Source organism: Nicotiana tomentosiformis, chromosome 12 (genome assembly GCF_000390325.3).
Source record: "Nicotiana tomentosiformis chromosome 12, ASM39032v3, whole genome shotgun sequence".
Taxonomy (NCBI): Eukaryota; Viridiplantae; Streptophyta; class Magnoliopsida; order Solanales; family Solanaceae; genus Nicotiana; species Nicotiana tomentosiformis.
Genome location: NC_090823.1, coordinates 28,101,609 through 28,123,510, shown reverse-complemented (window position 1 = coordinate 28,123,510; position 21,902 = coordinate 28,101,609).

Genomic DNA, 21,902 nt, shown 5'->3' with positions numbered 1-21,902 from the left:
CGGTCCAAATCCCCTAATTTCATTTCAAAAAAAGTAATCTAGATGAAATACTCAATGATAATCCAATATTATTGACTAACAATGATCACAAGTGAGTTACCTCATGATTTCCCATGAATTCTATATGAAATATCGCCCAAAATCGTGTTGGAAATGTCCAAAAATGCCAAAATCCCACAACCCCTCCAATTTATTATGTCTAGGGCATGTCGCACCTGCGATCAACTTAGCCGCATCTGCGGTCTCGCAGATGCAACAAAATGTCCGCTTCTACATTCTTCCATAGTGTTGCATCCGCTACTACGCATTTCTCTTCGCGCCTGCGACCTCGCAGGTGCGGTAAAATTCTTGCACCTGCGCACTCTGTCTCACCAGCCCCTGCTCGCTTCCATGTGCTAGCACATGCGAGCCAAACTCCGCAAATGTGATTGCATCAGTAGGTAGCGTCTTCCAACTTTGTTCTAAGTCCAATTTTGATCATTTTAACCATCCGAAACTCACCTGAGGCCCCCGGGACCTCAATCAAATACAGCAACAAGTCGTAAAACATCATACGAACTTAGTCGAAACTTCACATCACATCAAATAAGGCTAAAACCACGAATCATACCCAAATTCAAGCCTAATAAAACTAAAAATTTTCAACTTCTACATTCGATGCCGAAACATATAAAATCAAGTCCGATTGGCCTCCAATTTTGCACACAAGTTATAAATGGCATAACAGACATATTCCAATTTCCAGAATTGGAATCCGCCCCTGATATCAAAAAGTCAACCCCCGGTCAAACTTCCAAACTTAAATTTCTATTTTAGCCATTTCAAGCCTAATTAAACTACGGACTTCCAAATAATTTTCGGATAAGATCCTAAGTCCAAAATTACCATACGGAGCTATTGTAATCATCAAAATTCTATTCCGGAGTCGTTTACACATAAGTCGATATCCGATCAACCTTTTCAACTTTAGTTTTCATCATGGATACTAAGTGTCTCAATTCATTTCAAAACCTAACCGGAATCGAACCAATTGCCCCGGCAAGTCATATATCAACTTTAAAGCATAAATTTGGTAAATGGGCGAACAGGGCTGTAATACTCAAAACGATCGGTCGGGTCATTACATTCTCCCCCACTTAAACATACGTTCGCCCTCGAACGTGCCAAGAGTTGTTCCAAACCTTCAAATATCTATTCCACCTTATCACGCACATACCCAGAGGTGATCCCACATCACCCTATTCTATATAGGCCTGACAACACAACATAACTGAAAATCATTAATTTAACCTTAGCCCAAAAACCTTGGAGCCCAATTTCTAACATCCACAATTCTTTTGAAGACACGAATATGACACCTACACACTGTATGAGTCTGAACAAGCTGTATCAAGCCATAACCATAATCCCAGATATAATCCCATAACATACCACACAACTTGCATACACGCAACATCATTCCCGATCACAGTAACTACTAAAAACCAACCACGTACTAGTATAAAACCCCGCATTGAACAAAACCTCATTCCAAAACCTTCGTACACTGCCAATGAAGAAAGAATCAATCAAAAACTCATAACCACTCATCAGATCAACTAGCCATGGAGCTCTCTCACCCCAACCATAACCATAATCACCTTCTAAGACGACTTTCAATATTATCATCCCGAATATACCGTAATAAAACCTCATAGTACCCATTCTAGGTCCAATGACCTTATACTATTAACCACAACTATTCCACAGACATGACACACTAATATAACTATAGCCCTAAATTGGGCAATCCATGTACATAAAATGGAAATTGTCTCAAAGAAGAGACCCGTTTTCGCAGGTTCAACCAGCACCACCATAACTGCAATGCTATGAGCTCATCATGTATAGTAGAAATAAGATACACTAATCTAATAACAGTAACCAACTATCCTAGAGCTCACATTAACATCACCAGTACGGATAACTCCCGTGCTATAGTATCAATATCTGGACCGGCAAAAATAATTCAAGTGCCAATAATATCAGTATATGGACCCGCATGTATAATTCAAGTGCCAATAATATCAGTATATGGATCTGCACGGACAACTGACGTGCCAATAACATAATCTGCCAGACATGGTCACAGTCCTCTAGTCCAAGCATATCATACACAAGCAATCAAATAAGTACACATGTATATGATAAATGAAATAAGATTCACGCAGAAATCGGCAAGTTAATGCAGAAATAGTAACTACCCAGTTTATTCAGGGAATTAGCCTCTTTGTAACCTCAAGTATAGCCCAGATAGTTCTCAACAAAGGTAAGAATACGAGAAACGTTATAACTTTATGCTTAATAGTCAACTCTAGGCATATCATAGCCTAAGCACTTTTTCGAGTACGAATAGTTGCTCCGATACCAGCACATGGGCTCAAACCTCACATATATGCGCACTCATAGCGCGTAGCTATCATAAATAATTAGTGCAACTAGTGCCTCCGCTGAGTTTAAATAAAACACTCACCTCAAACAGGCTGCAACCCTGAAACAATATGCTTCGGAGAACTCCCAGTCTCTAAATTCATAGAACACATGAACCGCCGTAACTGATCCCAACTCCAACACTCGAATGAGTAACACATCTATCATTAACGATCACCCCACAAGGAATACATTCATAATTCTTCTGTTCTTCATAGCAATAATTTGAATATCAGCAGTCTATCAACCAGGTGAGTACCGTAATACCAATGAACATCAGTATATCAAAACACAATGCGCCTTTTGAAACGCGCACCCTTCTCAGGGATTACCGAGTAGTTATAACATTCATCTAAATATATAACACTGACCATTCTATCTAGAATTCGTGACCTTCCCTTCAAGAATGAACTGCCACCTTGTATATATAAATCTTAATCCAACAGACCACACCACATCTATCATGCCATCATGTGACAAGCACAAGAATCTCATGATCAACTTTGAGTCACCAACAATTTCCATACCCAGTTAGTTAGAAACCTTCCTCTTGCTACCATACAGGAGGAAATCATAATACACAACATGTTCCTCATGCCGGTAGGACATATCCGACTCAAACCATGGTAGAAACCACCAAGGACACTTTGAAATCCATTTGCACACAACGAAGATATCAGAATGAATTCATCTAACACGACCAAGCCATGCAGGTCACCAAATTAAGAATATTGCCACCAAAACATTTTTAAATCCTCACCACATCATAGGTACCCAAAGATTTGATCATACCATTACCAAACTGGTCCAGCCTACTACCCAGTCGTCCTATTTTCTATGAATTTCTTCTGAATTACCCTCAAGTTGACACTTCTCCTAGTCAGAACTCCACGATCCTAACCCAAAGCTCACTACAAGACATCTTAACATACTACTACACTGCCCTAAGGCCCATAAGCCACTGTATATTTCTTAAGCACCACAAAGTACCACAACCGAGACACCTACTCTGAAGGACCTTTGGTGAATTTAAAATTATTTCTCTTTCCTTTCTTATATTGAAATGTAGAATCGATAATCATACATAATTACTGCAAGTTCCGACACCATCCAATGTAAATAATCGATTCTAGCGATATACGAATTCGAAAAATTGAAAATTGCCACTCATACATTTTTAATCCATTAGAACCCCCTCGAGTGTCACCCACTTTGCTCAAATCCAAATTGCACCTCCCAAACGGGCCAAAAGACATGTGCCCCATTAGCACAACAATACCCAAAGAAGTAACCCTTCCTTAATACTACTAATCAAATTCATACTTCGTGAGCACAACATCCTTCAAATAAAAACTTAATCATTCCATGATTTTCATATACTCATAAAGTGCAATACAACCCGTATCCGGGAATTTCCTTACTCGACTCATCCTCAATCTCAACCTCTGCAAGTCATAACTAATCCACAAATATGCCTCAGACCAAAATCAATACAACACATAACCGTGCAATCAAATCGGTGATAGCAGACTCCCCCACTTGGCTCAAAGCCATAGAACGAAACATTCCATAACTCACAATATCCATAATCTATCATGGCTATAATACCACACTCACTTTAATGAAAAATTTTCTCAAGCTCATGCAACACTAACCATAAGATACCTCAATCATTTGCTAAGATCACATTCATTTTCTTGACACTCAAGTCAACTTTCTCGACCAGATTCAAATTCAAATCTCAACACATACACCCCACTGGTAGAAAATAAACTCTCAATCAACATTATAAGAAACACACCTATGTAGATTACTCCGCGGGAGATAACCCACCTGTTTAGCCTCAAATTGGCATCTTGTTATACCCTTCGAAACCACAATTACTACATAATCACTTAATCCTTCTGAGTCCAAACTCATTAACAAGACATGACAATTTAATTTGTCCCACAATTTATCAACGTGGAATATCCTCCAACACACTCATAACTCGAGACTATAAATCAAATCAAGACAGAAATTTGTCGCGACCCAAAATATAAACGTCCTGATGGCGCCTATCGTAGAACTAGGCAAGCCACAACTCAACATCTCAACCCAACAAAATTTTTGAACATAAAGACGGAAGTAAATTAATAATTAAGGAAAGTCATTTTGAAAATAGAAATATCCAAAAAATGATACAATCCATCCCAAACTCGGGTGTCACAGAGTACATGAGCGTCTAAATCAGAATACAGTCCACTACAGTGTCTAGAGAAATTAACTGAAAATACAACTAGTGATAAAGAAGGAGAGTCAAGTCCTACGAACACCGTGCAGCTACCTTAGTAGTCTCCGAACTCTAAAGCGTCAATCAGCAATCGCTGTCGTGACCATAAATGCCTGGATCTGCACACAAAGTGCAGGGACTAACGTGAGTACATTCAGCTCAGTAAGTAACAAGTCAAAACTTTTGACTGAAAGGTAGTGACGAACTCAACCGGTACAGATAAAATAGAAATAACTGTGCAGAATCATAGGCATGCTTTTAGATTAAATAGGCAACTCAAAATAGTAAAGTAAAGAAGATCCGAACATTGTAAGGAATATAACTTTGCTATCTCTACATGACAATGCACATGTTGTATGCGATGCACCATGCTTTTAGCCTCATGTGCTCACACTCTTGATTGCTCAACAACTCGGTACCGAAGAAGGACAATCCAGCCTTGTGGAGAAAATCCATCTATAGGTATCAAGTACTTCGGACAAGATTCATGTCCAGGGAAGATCCATCCCTCAATAATATTAACTGCGCTCACTAATGGTGTGTACAGACTCCGGAGGGGGTCCTACAGCCCAAGCTCTATCATAAAATCAGTATAACCGCTGCGGTGTTCAACCCGATCCCATAACTGTCACTCATAATCAGGCTCTCAGCCTCACTCAGTCATCAATCTCTCCAGTCTCACTCATGGGCTCACAATATCATGAAAACTAGCCCGAAACAATGATATGGTGTATCAATAAATAACAACTGAGACTGAGATATGAAATGAAATGTATGAACATGACTGAGTACATAATATCCATGAAATCAGTGAGATGACAGCAAGAAACAACCACTAGGGGTCCTAACAGTACCGGCATAAAACCTAAACATGTTATCTAACATGATTGACAGCTCAATTACTTTATCACATGATGAAAACACGTATATCAACAAGATAGAGTCACTATACAATGTCATGGAATCAACCAGGCCACAATTCTCATGGTGCCCGCTCGCACACCCGTCACTTGGCATGTGCGTCACCTCAATACCAATCATATAACACATAATTCGGGGTTTCGAAACTTCAGAACCAAGTTTGAAAGTGTTACTTACCTCAAACCGAGCAAATATATACTTCAAAATACCTTTGCCTCTCAAATCGGTCTCCAAACATCCCGAATCTAGCCACAAGTAGTAAAATACAATCAATATAGGGTAAAGGGATCAATTCCACAAGAAAAGTACTAAATCATAGCCAAAAATCCGAAATCGGCTCAAACCCGGCCCCTGGCCCACGTCTCCAAATCAGACAAAAGTCAATAAACCCAAAAGCCCATTAACACATGAGTCTAACCATATCAAATTTATCAAAATCCGACATCAAATAGTCATTCAAATCCCCAAAACTCACTTTCCAAATCCCTAGCCTCAAACCCCCAATTTCCACCTCAACACCGCACAATCTTGGGGGACAAAACAATGGGGAAACAAGATTTATGATACAAAAACAAGTACACGAAGCTTACCTCAATAATCTCCTCCAAATTCCTCTCCAAAATCATCTAAGTCCAAGTCCAAAATGTTGAAATAAGACTAAAATCGCGAACCATAATTTTTCTAAACATTCTGCCCCGCTTTTCGCACCTGCGGCCATCTATCCGCACCTGCGGAGCCGCTTTTTTGGTAGAATTCCCGCTTTTGCGGAAGTCGCTTATCCAACTGCCTCCGCTCCTGCGATCACTGGATCGCATCTGCGCATATCGCAGATGCGGGAAATCTATCACACCTGCGGATCAAACTCGCATTTGTGCCCTTCTGCCCGCTTCTGCGACCATCACAGGTGCGGGAAAGTCTTTGCACCTGCAACCTCTTCCCAACTCTCCCTTGGTCTCTTATGCGATTCATGCCACGCTTCTGTGTACTCGCACCTGCAGGGCCCACTCCGCAGGTGCAGTTACACCAGTAGCAACAACACTTCAGTTGCTTCATCAACTACAAATCAAGTCCGTTAACCACCCAAAATCAATCGAGGCCCCCGGGACCTCAACCAAACATACCAACAAGTCTTATAACCCAATACTAACTTAGTCAAATCCTCTAATCACCTCAAACAACATCAAAAATATGAAATACATACGGATTCAAGCCTAATGAACTTTGAAATTTCCAAATTCTACAAATGACGCCAAAACCTATCAAATCACATCCGATTGACTTCAAATTTTGCCCACAAGTCATAAATGACACCATGAACCTACTCCAACTTCCATAAATCCAATCCGACCCCGATGTCAAAAAGTCCACTTCCGGTCAAACTTTTCAAAATTCCAACTTTCGGCATTTCAAGCCTAATTCTACTACGAACCTCCAAATTACAATACGTACAAGTTTTTAAGTCCAAAATCACCTAACAGAGCTAACAGAACCATCAAAATTCAAATTCGAGGTTGTTTGCACATAAGTCAACATCCGCTCAACATTTCTAGTTTAAGCTTTCAAATAAGAGACTAAGTTTCTCAATTCATTCTGAAATGACTCCGGACCCAAACCCACTAACTCGATAAATCATAATACAGATGTAGAACAAAAAAGAAGCAAACAATCAGGAAACGGGGCTACAACTCTCGAGACGACCGGCCGTGTCGTCACAAAATTACGCACCCAGTGCCCCTTTTTACTTCTTGAGAAACTCTTCTCGTCACATTCAAACCATATGAACACATCCCGCCATCACATCATACTTATCATATAGCCATTTAACTACTCATTGAGCCATAAATTCCACTCGTATGGACATTATCGGACATGTGAGTCCAAATGTACAATTTTTGAAAACCAAAATTTCTGAGTTTTAAGCTGCTGTCTAACCCTGGCCTTTAGTCCTCCAGACTGTCCCATCACCAATACATAAAATACACATCTCTAACCTTGTTCATGGAATCACAAGCCAGCGATGCACAGCTGATACTGAGCGCACACGAATGCGTAGAAGGAATTCAAAGAGTTATGTTTGAAACTGAGTCAATTTCTCACGATAGAATACAAGAAACTGAAAATACAAATTTCGCACGATAGAATACACGATAGGTTCAGCAACCTCTTGAAGATAAGTACATACGCCTCTGTACCTATCCGCAAGACTCTACTAAACCTGATCATGACGCGTGAGACTTATTAACCTAGAGCTCCTATACCAACTTGTCATGACCCAAAATCTCACATGTCGTGATGGTGCCTATCTCAATACTAGGCAAGCCGATAATCTCAATAAACCGCAATTTCTTTTATGGTTGAAAACATAATATTTGATTTCAACAGAAAACCTCACAATTATAGATACAAAACACTACCAAAACCAGGTGTCACTGAGTAGATGAGCATCTAAATGAATATATAGTCTGACTGATAAAAAAACACTGTCTGAATGTATAAAAAAATACAATAACTGAAAAAAGAGAGTCCAGGTCAGTGAACGCCAGGCAGCTACATTGATAGTCTCTAACTGATAGCACTCTGAGATCTAACAGTCGTCGTGTCCAAAAGTACTTAGATCTTCACACGAGCTATATAGTGTAGTATGAGTACAACTTACTCAATAAGTAACAAGACTAACCTATGGCTAAAAGTAGTGACAAGCTCCACAGGTATAGTCCAGTATATAAATAACGGTACAGAAATGTAGGCATGCTTTCAAGTTCAACAGTTAAACCAGTGCACGTAAAATAGATCAATACTGCATGATATGCGGAATATGACATCACAATGGAAAAACCTCATGTACTACTGGTCACTAATCATTCGGTCACTCGGTACTGGTTATGGCCAATCCAGCCCAGGGATATTCCATCCTATATATATATACACATTGATTGACAGTCAGTCACTCAGTACAGTATAAGGCCAATTCAACCAGTGGAAATTTATCCCCCAAATGTAAATGATTTGGACAAGACCCATGTCCTGGGAAATTTATCAGAATATAAATAAGTACGACAAGTCCATGCTCTGGGAAGTCCTTCTCGAATATATAATCATATACGCTCACTGTGGGTGGGTGGTGGGGGGGGGGTGAAGACTCCATAGGGGCTACTTCAGCCCAAGCGTGATATAAAGCCGATATGGCCTACTACAGGCAGGCAGTCCCGATCCGTATAATAATAAAGCCTATAAGGCCTGCTGAGGGCGAGAATCCACGTTCTATATAATAATAATATATATAAAGCCAATATGTCCTAGTACAGGCGGGAAGCCCCGATCCCTTAAATATCCTCACAATGGATAAACATGACTGAGTATGACATATACATTTTTAAAATAATTAAATTCAACAGAAAAATAACCCTGTGGGTCCTAAAATATCAGCACACAGCCTGAACATGATATTTAATACGAGTCTCAGCTTAATTTCTCTAACATGTGGATCAAACTGCGGATAATACCATGATTGTTTAATTTTACAATTCCGCAGAATTTATTCAAGTCACAATTTCTATGGTTCACGTCCACATGCTTGTCACCTATCGTGTGCGTCACCTTCAAATAATTTATATAACACCAAATTCGGGGATTCATATCAACAGAACCAAGTTTAGAAGTGTTACTTACCTCAAGCCGTATAATTCTTTACTCCGCTATGCCTTTGCCACGTGAATTGGCCTCTGAAAGCCTCGTATCTAGTAACAATTAATTCGATTCAGTCAATACAAATTATTGGAATTAATTCCGTAAGAAAATACTAATTTTCCAACAAAATCCAAAATTTAACTCAAAAATCGTTCCTTGACCCCACGTCTCGAAACCCGACAAAAGTTACAAAATATGAACTCCATTCAACCATGAGTCCAGCTATACCAAATTTACCAAATTCCGACATCAACTCGACCTCCAAATCTCATATTCTTATTTTGAAATCCCTAGGTCCAAATCCCCTAATTTTACTTCAAAAACATGTAATATAGTCGAAATATTCAATGATAATCCAATATTATTGACTAACAATAATCGCAAGTGACTAACCTAAAGATTTCCCATGAATTCTCTTTGAAAAATTGCCCAAAACCGTGTTGTAAATGTCAAAAAATGCCAAAATCTCGCAACCCCTCCAATTTATTCTCAGATGCGACTAAGTTGATCGCTTCTGCGTTCGTCCACAATGCTGCCTCCGCTTATACGCATTTCTCTTCATGCCTGTGACCTCGCAGGTGTCGTAAAATGCTCACACCTGTGCACTCTACCTCACCAGCCCCTGCTCACTTCTACGGTCTCCCACATGCGAGCCAAACTCCGCAGGTGCGATTGCATCAGTAGGCAGCAACTACCGCAGGAGCTCAACCAAATACACCAACAAGTCCTATAACATCATACGAACTTAGTTGAAACATCACATCACATCAAACAAGGCTAGAACCACATATCATACTCCAATTCAAGCCTAATAAAACTATAAATTTCCAGTTTTTACATTCGATGCCGAAACCTATCAAATCAAGTTCGATTGACCTCAAATTTCTCACACAAGTCATAAATGACATAACGGGGGTATTCAAATTTCCAGAATCGGATTCCAACCCTGAAATCAAAAAGTGAACTCCCTGGTCAAAATTCAAAACTTTAATTTCTATTTTAGCCATTTCAAGCCTAATTTAACTACGGGCTTCCAAATAATTTTTCGGACACGCTCCTAAGTCCAAAATCACCATACATAGCTATTGGAATAATCAAAATTCTATTCCGGGGTCGTTTACATATAAGTCAACATCCGGTCAACCTTTTTCAACTTTAGTTTTTATGTTGGAGACTAAGTATCTCAATTCATTTCAAAACCTCACCGGACCCGAACCAATTACCCCGGTAAGTAATATATCAATTGTAAAGCATATATTGAGGAGTAAATGGGTGTACGGGGATGTAATACTCAAAATGACCGGTCAGGTCGTTACATTCGCGATCGCAGGACTTGGTCCGCGATCGCATAGAAGAAATGAATGGGCAGAGTGTTTAAGTTATGAAAACAGGACTTTGTTCCATTTTTCATTTCTACCAATTTGGAGCTCGGGAAAAGGCGATATTTGGGAGATTTTAAAGGAAAACAACGAGGTAAGTGTATTTAACTCAATATTGGTCAAATTACTCGAATCCATGGTTGTTTATAACATTTTATTGTTGAATTAAGTTGGAAAATTATGAAAACCCTCTTCGTTTAATTTGAAGATTTGTGGGTCGAGTTGATGTCAGAATTTGGTAAACTTTATATGGTTGAACACGTAATTGAATGGGTTGTCGGATTTTGTAACTTTTGTCGGGTTCCGAGATATGGGCCCTATGCGATTTTTGAGTGTAATTTTGGATTTTGTGGGAAAATTAGTATTTCGATATGGAATTAATTCCTATTATTTTTGTTGAGTGAATCGAATTAATTGTGACTAGATTCAAGTCATTCGAAAGTTCATACGTGCATAATGGAATTTCTGGAGCAATGTTTAGCTTGCTCGACATTGGATTCGGCTTGTTCGAGGTAAGTAACTCTTCTAAACTTGGAGCTGAGGGTATGAACCCTGATTATACATGTTATGTATTTGGTATTGAGGTGATGCACATGTTAGGTGACGGGCGTGTGGGCGTGCACCGTGCGAACTGTCACTCTGTTATTTATGTGGTATTGTGTAGCTACCTGAACTTATTTGTAATCATGAAATCTCTATGAACTAGAGTTATTGAGCTGTAATTCATGTTAGAAACCATGTCTAGGCTTCATGCTTATTCTGTTGGGACCCACTTAGGTCATTTTTGTAGTTGAATTATTTGTTAAAATTGTAACTCCATACTGAGTCATGTTCATTCATTTCATATCATCTCTCAGTCTCTGTTGCTATTCATGGATTCATCATATAATCATTTTTGGGATGAGTTTCATGACATTGTAAGCTCAAGAGACTGGAGATATTGATGACTGAGTGAAGCCGACTGCCTAATGGTGAGGATATTTGTGGGATCGAGCTGCGCGCCGCAGCATATTTTTTTGATTGATGTCCTGATTGGCATATTATAGAGTTTGTGCTGAAGGAGCCCCTATGGAGTATGTACACACACTCAGTGAGCGCAAGTACCTACTGAGTGCGAGTACTGAGGGCCGAATGCAAGTGCCGAGCTATTGGAAGGATTGTGTGACTGTGAGGACTGGGTGACTAGGAGGACTGAGTGATTGGGAGGACTGAGTGAAATGATACTCTCAGAGTATGCATATGGTTTTATTACTGAGTTGCAACGCATTGACATGCACACTTGACATACATGCATAGTGATGCATTTTTCCTCATGCTGTAAGATATTGCATCATTCATGACTTCTCCTACATATTGACATATAGACAGATATGTATTTTACTCATTTTATTTAAAAATGAAACAATTACCAGTTGAAAGTTTTGAAAAATTCACAGTTTTGAAACTTACTCAGAAATTGGTGATTTCGGTAAAGGATTTGGGTTTTCACTAATATACTTGAAAGGCAGGACTATTTTTCTGGAACTGTGAACTAGCCGAGCATTTTATCTCTAAGCTACTTCTTTTATTACTTCAATTATGTTGTTATGAACTATTGTTGGCTATTGGTGTTGGACCCTGACCTTTGTTCGAAATCATCACTAATTTCAATCTAAAGGTTAGGTTTTTTACTTATTAAGTACATGGGGTCGATTGTACTCATACTACATTTCTGCACCTTGCATGCAGATATTAGATGTTGATGTTGCTGTGATCGACATGAGCTGAATTTGAAGATATACATATGTTCCGGTCGTATCTGCCTTGTGTTCATGGTAGCCTTGGATTTATAAAAATTTGTTTATGTACATTTCGAACAGATGATGTATTTATTTCATAATAGCTTTGTAAATTCTAATCTTAAAAGCTCATGTTTTGTACTACCAGTCCTTGGGGAGTGTATTAGAGTCAGCTAGATGTTATTTGAATTGGATATTTGTAAATTCGCTTATCCAATGGGTTGGGTTAGGTGCCATCACGGCTAGTCGAATTTTGGGTCGTGATAAGTTGGTATCATATCTCTAGGTTCATAGGTTTTACAAGTCATGAGCAAGTGTCTAGTAGAGTCTTATGAATCGGTATGATGACGTCCATAATTATCTTCGAGAGGCTACAGAGCATTTAGGATAATTTCCCATCTTTATTTCCTTATCGTGCATAATTGATTCAGCTTGAAACATAACTCTTTGAATTCCTTCAACCCATTCGTGTGCATAGGTGAGCGCTCGGTATCAGCTGTGCATCGTCAGCTTGTAATTTCAGGGATGACGTGAGAAATCTGTATTATGTGTTTTCATGATGGGCTAGTCTAGAGGACTTGAGGCCAGGTTTAGATAGCATCTTAGACTCGGCATTTTCGGTTGTGAGAACTTATACATTTGGACTCATATGTTGGGTAATGTCCCCACGAGTGAATTTGTGGCTTGATGAGCGATGGAATGACCAAATGATGAGTATGATGTGACTGTGGTATGTGTTCAGATGGTTTGAGTATAACAAAAAGTGTTTCCCGGGATGTAAAAAGGGGCTATTGGGTGCTAGATTGCTGTCTTGATATAACGTATAGTCTCGAGTGGAATATGTCGGAAGATTTTTCATGTTGTTTAATTGTGGAGCGAAATAGATTTTTCATGTCTTATGGTGAGTTTAGACCCAGAAAGATTAAGTGATTACGTAATAATTGTGGTTGCAAAAGGCTATAACAAGATGCTAATTTGAGACTAAGCATGCGGGTTATCTCCTGCGGAGTAATCTACGTAGGTGTGTTCCTGATAATGTTGAGTAGAGAGTTTCTTTTCTACCAGCGGGGTGTATGTATTGAGATCTGAATTTGAATCTGGTTGAGAAAGTTGACTTGACTGTCAAGAGAATAAATGCGAGCTTAGCGGATGAATGAGGTATTTTATGGTTGGTGTGGCATGAGCTTGAGAAGAACTTTTGTTGAACTGACTACGGTATTACGGCAGTAATAGGGTATGGATATTGTGAGTTATGGAATGTTTTAATTTATGGCTTTGAGCCAAGTGGGGGAGCCTGCTATTGGAAATTCAATTTCATGGTTATATGTAAAAGCTTAGTTTTGGTCTGAGGCATACTTGTGGGTTAGTTGTGACTGCGGAGGTTGAGATCGAGAATGACTCAAGTAAGGAAATTCCTGAATACGGGTTATATTGCAATTATGAATATATGAAAATCATAGGATGAGTGAGTTGTTATTTGTGAATGATGTAGTGCGCATGGAGTATGAATTTTATTGGTGGTGTCAAGGCAGGGTTACTTCTTTGGGTGTTGTTGCGCTAATGGGGCATGTGTCTTTCGGCCCGTTTGGGCGGTATAATTTGGATTTGATCAAAGTGGGTGACTCTCGAGAAAGTTCTAATAGGTTAGAGATTTATATATATCAATTGAGAATTTCTCTAGACTTGTGTATGGATAAACTCCGAGATTTGCATTTCATGGTGTCGGGACTTGCGGTAATTCTGTATGACTATGGATTCTACATTCCAGTATAAGAAAGATAAAAGTACAATTTTAAATTCACATAAGGTATTTTCAGAGTGGGAGTTTTTTTGTGATACTTATAGGGGTGCTTAAGAAGAATATAGTGGCTTATGGGCCATAGGCGGTGTGGTTTTATGTTAGGATGTCTTCTAGTGAGCTTTGGGTAAGGATCGTAGTGTTCTGACAAGGAGAAGTGTCAACTTGAGGATAATTCAGAAGAAACTCGGAGAAAATAGGACAACTAGGTAGTAGGATAGACCAGTATGGTAATGGTATGCTCGGTTCTTTTGGGTAATTATGATGTGGTGCGACTCTACAGATGTTTTGGTGGCAATATTCTTGGGTTTGGTGACGTGCGTGGCTTGGTCGAGTTAGAGAAATTTAGTTATGATAGCTTGGTTATGTGCAAATAGATTTCAAAGTGTTCTTGATGGTTTCTACCAAGGTTTGAACCGAATATTTTCTACCGGTGTGGGGAACATGTTGTGTATTGTGATTTCCTCCTGTATGGGAGCAAGAGGAAGGTTTCTAACTGACTCGGTATGTAATTTGCTGGTTACCCAGAGCTGATAATGAGATTCTAATGCTTGTCATATGATGGTATGATAGATGTGGTGTGTTGTGCGGGATTAAGAATTAAATGTACAAGGTGGCAATTCAATCATGAAGGGAAGGTCATAAATTCTGGACAGAATGGTCAATTTCTGATATTTAGATGAATGTTATAACTGCTCGGTAATCCCAAACAAGGGTGCGCATTTCAGAAGGCACACTGTCTTTTAACTTACGGATGTTCATTGGTATTGTAGTACTCACATGGTTGGTAGATCACCGATATTCAAATTTTTGCTATATGGCACGGAAGGATTATCGATGTATTCCTAGTGGGTTGATAGTGCATGAAGGATGTGATAGTCATTCGAGTGCTGGAGTTGGGAACATATATGATAATTCACGCATTCTATGTATTGGGAGACCCGAAAATCTCAGAAGCAGGTCGTTTCGTGGTTGCAGGCTGATAGGATGTGGCTAAAGCTATCCAGTTGACGGTATGTGTCATGGATAGGTCATTATGGACTGTGGATGACTAGAGTTGATTTGGGACCCAATTGGTAGACCCAATGAGGATGTGTATTCTATATCGGGTCGAATTGGTTGACTCCGAACTGCTATTGTTGAGGGATGTGCCATTCGGTTAGAATTGATTTTATTCATATATGATATGTTCTATGTGTTACTCTTCCATGCTACGAGGGGTTGTGATTCATTGGTTATATGCACACATGCTGAGATTATGTTTGGGCCTTATAGCAGAATTCAAGCGAGATGGTGATTGAGGTGTGGAATGGTTGATTGTGCCTTCGTTATGGTCTTTACGGGTTGTGGTATATTGTGTTATTAGCTTCTCCATGGTTATGGTCATGTACTTCGAGTACTTGATGTAAAATTGTGTTTGTTGATTTTGAGCATTGTGGCTTGAGGTATTTCATATGGACCAGTGTTTGGATGGTCAGACATTGCAAAAGGGCTATGTTGGGGGTATGATCCTTTGTGTTAGATTCATGTGTGTTGGTCCTACTATGTGTAATGGGTTAATAGCATTTTGTTTTGGTAGTACTTGTTGAGCTTGCAGGATGGTTCTCTCATTTGAGTCATTTCCCCGATTGAGTACATTTGAATTGTTGCTTGTTGGTGCACTGATTGCACGGTTGTGACTTTAGGTTGTATTGGTGTGGCAAGTCAATAGAATAATTGTGTTTGATATTATAAGGACATTGGACCTATAATGGGTACTATCAGGTTTGATCACGACGTGTTTGGAAGAGTAATTGTAGAAATCGGCTTAGATAATTGACTATGGTACTTGTTGAACGAGGGAAAACTCCCTGACCTGTTGATCCTATAAGTGGTTATGAGATTTCACGTGTTTCATTCATTATCGGCAATGTATGAAGGTGTTGGAATGAGGTTATCTGATTATATCTAGGGTTATGGTTATTGCTTGATACAACTTGTTAGACTTATACAGTGTTTATATGTGAGACTCGGGTATTGTAAGAAATTTTGAATGTTGGAAATTGGGTTCTAAGTTCTACGGGCTTAGGTTAAAGTAATGATCTTCAATTATGTTGTGTTGTCAGGTCTGTATGGAATAGGGTGGTGTGGGATCACCCCTGGGTATGTGCATGGTAGGGTGGAACATTGATTTAAAGGCTTAGGAACAACTCTTGGCACGTTCGAGGACGAACATATGTTTAAGTGAGGGAGAATGTAACGACCCGGCCTGTCATTTTGAATGTTATAGCCCTGTTCCCCCATTTACTGCTTATCATGTGTTCAATTATAATTTTGTGACTCGTCGGACAGGTTTCAAAATGAATTGGAACACTTAGTTCCAAGACTTAAAGCTTAAGCTGAAAAGGTTAACTGGATGTTGACTTGTGCGTAAATGTCCCCGGATGAGAATTTTGATGATTCTAATAGCTCCATATGGTGATTTAGCACTTGGGATCCTGTCCGGAAAATTATTTGGAAGTTCGTAGTTAAATTAGGCTTGAAATGTCTAAAATATAAATTGAAAGTTTGGAAGTTTGACCGGGAGTTGACTTTTTGATATCGGGGTCGGAATCCAGTTCTAAAAATTTTCATAGGCCCGTTATGTAATTTATGACTTGTGTGCAAAATTTTGGGGCAATCGGACTTGATTTGATAGGTTTCGGCATTGAATGTAAAAGTTGGAAATTGTTAGTTTTTCTTAGGCTTGAATTGGGGGATGATTCATATTTTTAGCATTGTTTGATGTGATTTTAGGCTTTGACTAAGTTCGTATGATGTTTTAGGACTTGTTGGTATATTTGGTTGAGGTCCCGGGGGCCTCGGGTGATTTTCGGATTGTTAACGGATCGAATTTTGGACTTGGAGTTTTGCTGAAGTTGTTTTGGTGCACTGGCTGGTTTGGGCTGCTGAGTTTTTGTTCTATGTGATCGCGTGGGGAGAATCGCAATCGCGTAGCTTGGAAGAGAGAATGCATCGTGAACGCGTGGGCAAATCCGCATTCGCGAAGAGGAAGTGAGGCACCAGGCAGTCACGAAAAGTTTCTCTTCGCGATCTCTTGGATCAGTCCGCGATCGCGTAGGTTTGTGCATCAGTGGTCTACGTTCGTGAAGGCAAAATTTAGAGGCAGTTTCTTTTGTGCTTTGCAATCTCGTGAACTAATCCGCGATCGCATAGGGTCAATTTTTGGCAGTGGAAATGTGTGCTTCGCGATCGTAAGACTTGGTCCACGATTGCATAGAAGAAATGACTGGGCAGAGAAAATGGGGCTCCATTCCATTTTCTATTTTTATCGATTTGGAGCTCGGGAAGAGGCGATATTTGGGAGATGTTCAAGGAAAAAAACGGGGTAAGTGTTCTTAACTCAATATTTGTCGAATTTCCCGAATCCATGGTTGTTTTTAACATTTAATTTGTTGAATTAAGTTGGAAAATTGTGAAAACCCTCTTGGTTAAATTTAAAGATTTGAGGGTTGAGTTGACATCGGAATTTGGTAAAAGTTGTATGGTTGAACTCGTAATTAAATGGGTTGTCGGATTTTATAACTTTTGTTGTGTTCCGAGACATGGTCCCCACGGGCAATTTTTGAGTGTAATTTCGGATTTTGTGGGAAAATTAGTATTTTGATATGGAATTAATTCTTATAATTTGTGTTGACTGAATTGAATTAATTGTGACTAGATTCGAGCCGTTCGGAAGTTGATACGCGCATAATGGAATTTCTGGAGCATTGTTTAGCTTGCTCGACATTGGATTCAGCTTGTTCGAGGTAAGTAATTCTTCTAAACTTGGAGCTGAGGGTGTAAACCCTGATTATACATGTTATGTGTTTGGTATTATGGTGGCGCACATGCTAGGTGACGGGCATGTGGGCGTGCACCGTATGAACTGTGACTCCTTTATCTCTGTGGTACTGTGTAGCTACCTGAACTTATATAGACTCATAAAATCTCTATGTACTAGAGTTATCGAGCTGTGATTCATGTTAGAAACTATGTCCAGGCTTCATGCTTATTCTATTGGGACCCACTGAGGTCATTTCTGCAGACGAATTATTTGTTTAAATTGTATCTTTATACTCAATCATGTTCATTCATTTCATATTTTCTATTTATGGATTCATCATATCATCATTTTTGGATTGATTTTCATGACATTGTGATCCTGAGAGACTGGCGAGATTGATGACTGAGTAAGGCTGAGGGCCTGATGGTGAGGATATTTATGGGATCGGACTGCGCGTTGCAACATATTTTATTGATTGATGCCATGATTGGCTTATTATAGCGCTTGGGATGATGGAGCCCCTCCGGAGTCTGTACACACCCCAGAGAGCGCAGGTACCTACTGAGTGAGAGTGCTGAGTGCCGAGTGCGAGTGCCAAGCGATTGAGAGGATTGAGTGACAGTGAGGACTTAGCGACTGGGAGGACTGACTGATTGGGAGGACTAAGTGAAATGATACTCTGAGAGTATGCATATGGTTTTATTACTGAGCTGCATTGCATTGACATGCACGCTTGACATACAAGCATGCATTTTTCCTCATGCTGTAAGATATTGCGTCATTCTTGACTTCTCCTGCATATTGACATATAGACAGATATGTATTTTCCTCATGTTAATTAAAAATGAAACAATTACCTGTTGAAAGTTTTGGAAAAAATCATAGTTTTCAAACTTACTCATAAATTGGTGATTTCGATAAAGGATTTGGGTTTTCACTAATATATTTGAAAACCAAGACTATTTTTCTGGAACTGTGAACGAGCTGAGCATTTTATCTCTTAGCTACTTCTTTTATTACTTCTATTATATTGTTATGAATTATTGTTGGCTATTGGTGTTGGACCCTGATCTTTGTTCCAGCTCGTCACTACTTTTAACCTAAGGTTAGGTTTGTTACTTATTGAGTACATGGGGTCGGTTGTACTCATACTACACTTCTACACCTTGTGTGCAGATATTGGATATAGATGTTGCTGTGATCGACGGGAGCTGGATTTGAAGATGTACATGTGTTCCAGTTGTAGCTGCCTCTTGTTCATGGTAGCCTTAGATTTATAAAAATCTTCTTATGTGCATTTCGAACAGATGATGTATTTATTTTATACCAGCTTTGTAAATTCTAATCTTAGAAGCTCATGATTTGTACTATCAGTCCTTGGGGAGTGTATTAGAGTGAGTTAAGTGTTATTTGAATCGGATATTTTTAAATTGGCTTACCTGATGGGTTGGGTTAGGTGTCGTCATGGCTAGTCGGATTTTGGGTCGTGACAACTATGAAATTTTGTCAGTTATAGATTATAGATAAAATACTAAATATAAGAAATAATTAAAAGGAAGAAAGTAAATAATACTCATTATATTATTCATAAATTTAGACAATTAAAGAATTAAGCAAGCTTGAAATTGAAGCCAAGTTGATTGTCAAACTTGATATGAAGATAATATATTAAAAGTTGTATAAATTATATTACAAGGATGGTAGTCAAGCTTGATATGAAGTTGTCACGACCCCAAATTACCTCCGTAGGATATCGTGATGGCACTTAGTCTCTACGACTAGGTAAGCCTATCAATGATGAATAATATAATAGAAATTTGAAATAAATAAAACTGCTATTCAAATAATTACAACTCCTAAAACTCGATAGAAATAAGTCACAAGCTTCTAATAATTTGTTCTAAGTGTCTGTATACATCATAGTCTAAATAGAATAAGGAAAAAAACATAATAAGTAAAGAAGGGGACTCCGAGGTCTGCGGACGCTGGTAGATGTACCTTGAAGTCTCCGTGTACAGTCTAGTTCACTGATGCCTGGTCTGATATGGAGGACCTGGATATGCAAAAAAAGATGTGCAGAAGCGTAATATTAGAATACCACAACGGTACCTAATAAGTTCGAAGACAAACCTCGGTAGAGTAGTGACAAGGTCAGGTCAGGCCCTACTAGAATAATAAAAGACAGGGTGGGAGCCTGTGGGAGGCAAAGGCAAATGCAGCCATAAAGAAATATCAACAAGGGCACTCCCTAGGTACCGACTCGTAGTCCCAAATCATAAATAAATTCACAATATCTCATTTTCTTATATCCCCGTGGGAGCCTTCACATTTAATTTTAAAGAAATTATTTTTTCCGAAATAGCATCATGTGTTTTAGCCACCCTTATCATACCACATGACTTTTGATAGTTCCCCTACTAGCCACGCGTATCAAGCCACCCTTTTCTCACCGCATACGTTTCAACACCCATACCTTACACCACCGCATGCGTATCAATATCATAATATATCACAATTTGCACCTCAAATGCTCAAATATTTCAATTTGCCAAAATAAGTCAACAACAACAATATTTTCCACAATAAGAATCTCACGGCTCAATCACAATGAGTACAAAGTCTAACAAAATATTCAGAAATGAATATTCAACAAAAATAATACATCACAATTTAACACCTTGCCTAAATACCAAATTTTTACTGTCAAATGCTTCATATTAATAATATTTAAATTAAGAAATCCAACCTTCAAATAATGCACAGTATAAAAGAAATAAAGTTTCAACTAAACAAGTAAAATAATTAGAAAGAAAAGGTCAGGCAAATATAAAATATAAAAATAGATTCATGATGATGAATATAACAGGATAAACCAATTTAATTAATAGGCAATAGTGGTCTACACAATTTAAAGACATAATCTTCCACATTTAGCCCATGTACACTCTCGTCACCTCGAGTACACGACTTTCAACACATCATAATTTTTCACATCAATACCAATCCTAAGGGGACTTTTCCCCACACAAGGTTAGGCAAGTCACTTACCTCAAACCGTGAAATTATTCACTCCGCTATGCCTTTGCCTCGTGAATTGGCCTCCGAAAGTCTCGTATCTAGTCACAGCTAATTTGATTCAGTCAATAGAAATTATTGAAATTAATTCCATATGAAAATACTAATTTTCGAACAAAATCTGAAATATAACTCAAAAATCGCCCGTGGGGCCCACATCTCGGAACCCAACAAAAGTAACAAAATATGAAACGCCCATTCAACCACGAGTCTAACCATATCAAATTTACCAAATTCCGACATGAACTCGACCTCAAAATCTCAAAATCTTATTTTGAAATCCCTAGGCCCAAATCCTCTAATTTCACCTCAAAAAATTTAATATAGTCGAAATACTCAATGATAATCCAATATTATTGATTAACAATGATTACATGCGACCTCAAGTTTCTATGTAAATTCTCTTTGAAACATCGCCCAAAACCGTGTTAAAAAGGTCCAAAATGACTAAAATGTCAGAACCCCACTGTTTTGTAATCTGGTCATGGCTTTCGCACCTGGAGAAACTTAGCTGCTTCTGTGTTCTCGCAGGTGTGAGAAAACAACCGCTTCTACGGTCTTCCCAGGCCAGCATTGCCTCCACTTCTACGCCCTTCTCGTCTGCATTTGCGGTCACTCAGGTGCGGAATTTCCTTCGCACCTATGACCACTGCCTCACCAGCCCCATATCCACTTCTGCGAGTCCAAACTTGCTTGTGCGAGTCCACATTTGTGGCCA